An 8,462-nucleotide genomic window follows, 5' to 3' on the forward strand; every position below is an offset into this window, starting at 1 on the left:
ATTACAAAGGAGTTTAACAAAAGAACGTTTACACTAGCCCAACCCTTTCTTCCAAAAATCATGATTTCACAGTTTGGCCCTGTAAGGAAAACAAAAATAAGAGGAAGGGGGTGAACTTACGCTCAATGAGGTACCAAAATACTAGTAGTCAATAATCATGGCATTTCACGTTTAATCAGTCAGATACACATACAAGATATAAAGTAAAGCAGTTAAACACAGTGATTCAAATAGGAAGGATATAGGTGGCTCTCAGGAGCCAGATTCCCGTTGCAATACCATATTTTGATCAAGTAGTAGTTGACACTTCGTCAGCTTTCAAGTAAAGGAACTAGTTTAGTAGAGCACCACTTAATACCAAATTCTGTCTACCAAACATACCCCTTACTAGGCTCGAACATCTCAACAGGAACAGGAATGGTAATACTCGAGTATACCAAAAATCTAGAGTCTCCAATACCCATAGATTCCCCAAGAACAGGTACCCATGGATTGTCAATTTCCTCGACCAAGCCCTTACTGGCTCGATTCAATTAACTTCCTATGAGGTTGAGCTCAAGTTTAACAGGAAGGTTATTGGATACACTTCCAACCAACATTATAACAGGCGCAGGTAATTGATTCAAGCTCATAACAGGTACAAGTAACAGATTCCAGTTTATACAGTAAACAGTCACACAGGTCAGAGAATGAGTGTAATAAAGTACACTCTTATCTCATTTAGAATAAGCAGAATTCATAGTCATTCATGTCACAGATTTCAAGTACAGATGACCCAATTAAGCAACAATTCAGGAGAGTGGTACACTCACTAGTTCAAGCAAAGATAACTTCACAAGTTTTCACCCAAAGTAGGGTTTTGATCACCGTGAAACCCTAAAAATAACCAAGGTAAAACAATTGAGGTTTCCACATCCAAAACCTAGTAAACAGAATGTACAAATAAGACTCGACTACGAGTCATATGCCTATTCAAATGAATTACAAATGCAAAGAGATAAAATGTGACTTTTGAATGAAAAGGTAATTGTTGGTCCTAGGGACATGAACGACCTCAAAGCCATTCACCTCTCCCCAAAACCCTACCTATAATGGTTCACCATTTCCAAATTTGAAGTGGAAAATGAAAGTAAGACTAGTTCTAGGAAAACAAAATTTTTCAGTTTTGCGCAATACTATTTGAAAAATCATATCTCAAGTTTTTTAAGTCCAAAATTGATAAAATTTGTACCATTGGAAAATAGATTCAAAGATTTACAACTTTCCAGAAGACACTATGGTAAGATTCAGAACACAAGTCAGTCATATTCGAGCCTCAAGTTGTCGCTTCATCCAGCAAAAGATAGAGCAGGTATGCAATTTTAGTTAATTTTGAAAAATCACAGATATTCATAAAAATTAATAAAAATCATGAAATTTGGATGGTAGAAACTACTCTGAATCTAGTTTCAAACAAAACAAACAAAACTCAATTCTGACTTTTCTACATCAAGATATAGCAGATTTCCCAAGACTGCTCAAGGGTTCTTGCAGAAAAATTTCAACAGCACCTCCCTCTAAAATCTCTATTTTTCCCTCCTACAAACAACCACCAATTTCATCTCAATTGCACATACAAATTGCAAGTCATTAAACACACCCTTTTAGGGCCATAACACCCTTAATATAAAGCCAATTAATAGCTCCAACATCAACCATCTTTAAGGCCAAATTCGAAACCCTAAATCTGAAATTTAAGTACATAATGTGAGAACTCGAGAAAATCAGGCATGTGTTTTGCATTTATTTTATTTTATTTACCTTGATATTGGAAATATTACATATAACGAATAAGTGGTTAAATTAAATGTCTAATTGAATTTCTATGAAATCGAGAATTAGAAATATCCTAGATTGGTGTAGAAAAATTTTTATGAATCAAATAAACACATGGTATGTATATTGTAAATTGTGTCATTTGCATATATTACTAGACACGTAGCATATATTATACAGTTGAATAAATTATATGTCTAGTTGATTTTCCTTTAAAATCGAATGTATGAAAATCTCCTAGATTAATATACGAGAATTTTGTAAGGGTATATAAATTAGAACAAATGAAGTTTGGAGTCAATGCATGAAATAATAAAACCGCAGCCCCTTAGTGAGCAAATAAGTTAATACTAATGACCTAACTAACCCTGAACCTTGGTTAAAATACTATACAACCTAAGGAAGCCATCTTTTGGAAGACAACTGAGAGGAAAGAAACACAAGGCAGCTTTCTTTCTTTCTTTCCAAAAACGGAATTGAGGGAGTGGAACTAAGAGTGAGGGAGAGAAAATTAGGTTAGCTTCATCATCTGCTGATCATAATCAAGAAGAGAAAGGCAAGGAAAATAGGAGGGATAGCTGGTGCAGACCTTGAGGAAACAAAGCTGGGAAAATCTGGTAAGTCTGCAATTTTTAACTCTTAAAGGAAAGAGATAAATTCTCTGTGATCAATACTTATTTATTGAGTATAAATGAATATATATATATATATATATATATATATATACAAGCTGCAAGATAAGTTTTAGCAGAGGAAATGAGCTTCGATTGAAGAAAAATTCTGGTTTGAGATTAAAATGATTATTTGACTGAAGTTGTAGCAACCGGGAGTTAATTACATGAATTTCAGCTCATTAGCAGTGGAAAAATGGAAAATATAATATAAGAAAAGCATGTAATATGGTTATCTCAGGTATTATAAGAAGTTTAGTTGAAGAAATTTGGGAAAAGTTGAAAATTGGGAGGACCGATGGAAGATCCTTGCTGGAATTTTTCCAGCTTCATCCGAGTTGGGGGGGGGAATGGAAAAGTTTCAGCTGTCTTTGGTGAATAATGACTCTAAAATTCTGTGTTAATCTGTAATACGTTGTATAACATCTTGATTTCTTCGTGCATGAGAGGTTTGAGCATAAAATGGAGGGATCTAGTAGAAGAAACTCGTCTTTAGGCATTACTTGCTGCTACGAACCAGCTTTATAGCCGAGAGAGGATATAAATCTTGGTTCAGCTTTTCTCTTGGATTTTTGGCTATAAATTTCTATGTTTTGCTTAAGATGGTCTGTAGTTGAATGATCATCCCTTGCATGTCTAGTTGGAGCATGGAACTGAAAAGAAAATTATGAGAAAACACCACATGTTAAACTGCTATACTGCTGCAAATTGTAATTAGTTGATGACAGATTGTTGTGTGTAGCTTTTGGGTTGAATAATTTGTTGAAACTAGATGTTATTTGCCTTGGTATATGCTGGAATGAATGTACTTTAAATATTTAGAGCTTTAAGCAAGTGAAAGAATAGAGTTTTCGTCGAAAGCTTGAAGTAACGTTACTAGTTTTGGTTGCTGACTGAGAAAATGAAACAGATTGTGCTTCTGACCATCTCTTTTTGGCCTTGAAAACGCGATAAATGGATGTCAATGTCTTCAGAAGAAATGTAGGTCTATGTCTTAGCTTCGAAACGCTATAAAATTCGCCTCAATCCGATAAGCGTAGCTCCAGTTGTGATGAAAATATCAGAGGGTGGCAAAGCTGCTTTTCTTGTTGCTTTCCTTTTGTTCCCGGATGCACTTTGCTTTGATAATGGCCGTGAGGAACCAACTTTGAACCAGAATTTCCTCTAATTTCCAACTTTGTAAACTTTCATAAATGATAGCTATGGTTACCCTGAGATTTAATGGCTATATACAGCTCCACAAGTAGAGTTAAACTAAAGCAAATGAGGGGAAAACTCATGATAATTATGTACCTAAATTGGCTTCTAATTACTTAATATTGTCTTCACAAATATTTTAAAGACTATAAAATTTGAGGGACTAATGTAGTGGCATAAAATTTAACTTACAAATAACCGAGAGTTTAATTAATTAAAAAGGGGACCAATGAAGTACTCCTAAACCGTAATCTTAGAATCTTGAGTGGAAAATGATTTAATCCTAAACTAAATATCTTATAAATTATTAACTTGGGAAAATAGGTATAATTCCTGATTAAAATAATAAAGTCAATGAGTTTCAAAATAAAATGATAAATGAATATTGAATATATTATATTTGTACTTTAAGGTCAAACTAGAATCTGTTTTAGCCTAGACGGAAGAAATGAAATGTTTGCTTGTCTTAATCCTTTCACATTAGATTGGAAATGAGTTAATCTTAGCTCAAGTGTTTTATATGATATTAAAATTTGGTGTATATGTACATTAACCTTGTTTTAAAGCTACCAAACTTAATAATCTTGAACACAAACGTAAGGAAGGTTGCTAGATTTTGGTGATTCGTTTTATAAGCTTAGGAACTTGGGTTTCGGTCACTTAAACCTTAAATTATGTAAGATGAGTGGTTGTATATAAAATGAATATTCACTTTAGAATTATTAACTTGTACCAGGAAGTAGCCGTGAACCAGGAAACCAACTCGAGACTCGTGAGTAATCATTTGAATCTTTGATGAGTGTTTTCCGAATTTATGTGTTAAACTACTTATGTGTACCTAAGTGCAATTATATGACAAATGTTTTTATTATGAAATATTGCTAAGTGATTCATTGTGAAGTGTTTTCAATTGTCTCTCGCCTTCTAAATTGAGGGTGTACTTTATCGCACTCGATTTAGTTGAGGTTGAAGGTTGATAATTGATCAAGTGATATTGTAAGTGTGCATGACTGTAAGCCATGTGTGTGCCTTATCACACTGGCTGAACTGGGCCCCAAAACCCTCTATTCAACGGACTATTCGAGCCAGCAAAGGATTTGGTCGGGTAGGATGGTAGCTTTGGGTAAGTGTTTCGGTATACTCGAGTATTACTGCAGAGTAGCAAATTACTGATATCGATAAGACCATCCAAGTGAGGGAAGTGTTTATTATTTTGGAGGTTATAAGAAGGAGTTCGGTGGAGTGTGTAGTACATTGAAGTGGCTCTAATGCGAGCATCGTATCCTTTTAAAAGTGATTGTTTGGTGATGTGCTTCCTCAATTGCTTAATGAAAGTGATTGTACAGTGAAACGTGCACTACTCGCTCAATTGTACTGATTTAAGTGCTTATTGATTGTTGCTTGCATGGAAACCTCACGGGCGTAAGCTCACCCTTTTAGCTTTGTTTTCCTTATAGGAGTTGGAGATTGAAAAGTGATTGGATGGAATTGGAAAGTTGTTTTGGGAAATTCCATCACTATCCGTATATATTGGAGTCACGTTTTCTTTTGTATTTTAAGATGGTTGAATCTTCTGTTTTGAGTTGATATAATATTAAGAATGGATGTTTAGAACGTATATTTTGTTTCTTTTAGTGGACAAATGTATGTTTCAATCTGATTGGAGTGGTGCTTAAGAGTGAATGTTTAGTTGTTCAATGATAATGTTATCTCTGAAGTTAATGTATGTGAGTGAGTCCTGGCGAGAGCCAAGCAGGCGATCTGCTAACTTCTAAGGTAGGCCCTAGGAGAAGGTGGGGTCATCACACATAAGTTAGAAATTTCTTTAGGCAAGTTAATCTACTCCATAATCCATCAATTTTTCATATAGCAAACTAGCAAAACATAGCCAACCCTCAATCATTACATGTGAGCAGAAATTACATCATAAAAACTGGAAATTTCTATATCATCACCTCAAACCACAACATTTCTCATAAAATCACAAATATTGTAACCCTAAACCACAAATATCCTAGTTTTAGATGTAAAGAGGGATTTCTTAGCAAATTTACCTTGTAACCTCAAGAAAAATGGTAGTTTAGGCTTTTTCCTCCCAAATTAACTCCACCAACACCTCTTCTCTACCTTATTGTATGCTTGTATGGAGTGGTTTGCAAAGTTGTTGGCCAAAACTCAAGATTCAAGCAATTTTGGAAGTTGGAAATGAAGTTTTCCTCTCTTGGTTTTTCTCTCAAATGGCCGGCCAAGCATGAAGAAAAATGAGAGGAATTTTGGTCAAATTTTGGTTTTAGTTAAGTAAGAAGGTCTTGGTCAAAAGTCCAACATCTAATGGCATCATAACATTTGGCCTTTCTTAAGTTTAATATCATCCTTTGGTCTACCAATGGTTCATCTATCTAGTTAACCTCTAATTATCTCCTAGCACCTTGTAAAATAATATCCCTTTACGCAAAAATCACCTAATCACCAAAATTTTATCGCATTTACCGCACTAGCGGGTCCCATATATATAATACACTTCAAACTTAACATGAACCGACTCATACCAGGAAAATGATTTGAAAAACTATATTCACTTATAAAAATGTATATAAAGTTAATATATTGAAGGAAAGTATAAAATTGTAGACAAGGAAATAAAATAATGTGTAGAAAATATAAAAATTTTCGGGTTCTCACATCAATCACCTACCAAATGTATTTTTGATATTTCTTAGACCTTGTCTTCATAAATGAACCGGATTTGAGTCGATTTCATTGGCCAAAAGTTAGAAAAAGAAAAATGGAAGTACAAAGCAGATTTGCCTTGGAAATTCTTGGAATTTTAGTGGTTTTGTTAACTGATTTTCTGTGCAAATTTTTACAAGAAATTTGACAGAGGAATAGCCCTTATATGATAGGGTAATACTACCAAATTTGGTGCCATTCCAAGTCTCAAAGTTCATGTTTCAAATCTGGAAAACCCTTGTTCAGTGAGAAATTTTCAGCAACTTTGAGCTGCTATATCTTGGCGCTCAAAACTCCGATTCTTGTTCTGTTTGTTATGTTTTAAACTTTGATTGTAACTTTATTGAGTTCCAAATTTCAGAGGCTAGTTCGCATTCTGTGAATTTTTCTGAATTTTCAAAATTTGCCAAAAACCAACCCCAAATCTGTCCGGGGAGTCCATATCAGCAACTTTGAGCCGAATTTTGACTGCCTTCTATTTTGAATCATGGAAAAGTGTCTTCTAGAACTTTTAGTACTTTGGAAATAGTTTCCAACGGTGCCAAGTTTTTCAATTTTAGACTTATAGAGAGTGAGATGTGATTTTTCAAAAATCACACTTCAAATCTGAAATTTCCAAACTTAAAGGAAATTGAGTCCTTAGCACTCTCTATTTTCTTTCGAGATTGCTTGGCCGTTTTACACTTGATTTCAAAGATGAAAAAATCAGATATTCTTGTATTATTAAAACTCCACTTTCGAGCATCGATTTACGAGTGATTAAGACTCATTTTCATGATATTTTTCTACATTGTACAAGTGAGCAATCTTTCTTGATAATTAGGGGTTTTAAGCGATAGTGTGTAATAGTTCATTATTAATTGCTCAGGTACTCAAGAGGACCTTCAAGAGGATCCCACGGTGGATGCTTGAACCCTCAAGTGGGCACTACTTCTTTATTTTTGATTGGTGAGTGTCAAGTATATGCGAACTTGATACATGCTTAACTGTTATTAATGATTGGAGATTTTGAAAATGGAGTCGAGTGTGTACTTTACCGCACTCGTTCTTATTTAAATGAATTCTGATTGAATTGATTAAAATGGAATGAATGGAAAGAAATGTATTGAATAAATTAAATGAAATGAATGATTGAATTGTATTGAATGATTGAATGAATGAAATGGTATGCTATGGCTGCATACGTTGTGGGAGTGAATTTTCTCGACTCATAAATGTTAATTGAGGGACGCCCAAATTCTCACTGGCCAACCTTGGATTTGACCTGGCATGGGCTTGGTCAGGCTCTTTGGTGAACCATGAGAAGACATAAGTTTGATCTATTGAGAGGTCTTGCTTGGCATACTCGAGCAGTATCGTCTCAGACAAATGACAGGCGAGCCCGGTACAGGGGTATGTAACGGTGAACGGGGACATGATAAGTGAAGTTCTGCGGACTATAATTTACCCGATTGACGGAGTGTCAACTCGTGGAGGTTCTTGATTGTACAAGTAGAATAATAGCTCCTGAGAGATCCTATATCGTTAAATTGTTTCTGTTTACTTTTTTAGCTCGAATTATTATTTACTTGAATATTATTGTTTTACTAGTCAAACGGGATTGTTACTTGAACAACGTGCTTGCATGTATGTTTTCTTGGCCTCACGAGTGATTGTTTACCCCGTAGATTTGTTTTCCTTAACAGGAATGGACATGGAGCGAAACTCGGAGAAACCCTTTGGATATACTTTTGTATTAGGGTTTTAAATTTAATTGACTAGACATTGTGGCCGTTGTATATTTTGGGAATTAATGTATCTTTTGGGAATCTAATGTAAGAATTGGATAATTGACGTATCTTGAACTCGTGATGTAAGACTTGGATATTCGATTAGGGAAGCGACTTTTCTTTATTAGACTTGTATTAATTGTTATGTATCGTTAAACTTGAATCGAATTGTCTTGAGTCCTGACAAGAGTTAGGCAGACGTCCTGCAGATATCTTTTGGTTCGCCTTAGGGAGAAGTGGGAGCGTCACAGTTCGTATCAGAGTTTAGACTTTAGATCTC

The 8,462-nt window shown here is 34.8% G+C and overlaps 1 long non-coding RNA gene across 1 annotated transcript; it reads left to right on the plus strand.

Annotated features, from left to right (window-relative positions):
- Positions 1-2,335: 2,335 nt before the first annotated feature.
- Positions 2,336-5,192, plus strand: LOC140010226 (uncharacterized). The gene is made up of 2 exons (XR_011817521.1): positions 2,336-2,432; positions 5,141-5,192. It is a non-coding gene; the product is annotated as an uncharacterized lncRNA (long non-coding RNA).
- The last annotated feature ends 3,270 nt before the right edge of the window (positions 5,193-8,462 follow it).

This window comes from Coffea arabica, chromosome 7c (assembly GCF_036785885.1).
Source record: "Coffea arabica cultivar ET-39 chromosome 7c, Coffea Arabica ET-39 HiFi, whole genome shotgun sequence".
Classification (NCBI taxonomy): Eukaryota; Viridiplantae; Streptophyta; class Magnoliopsida; order Gentianales; family Rubiaceae; genus Coffea; species Coffea arabica.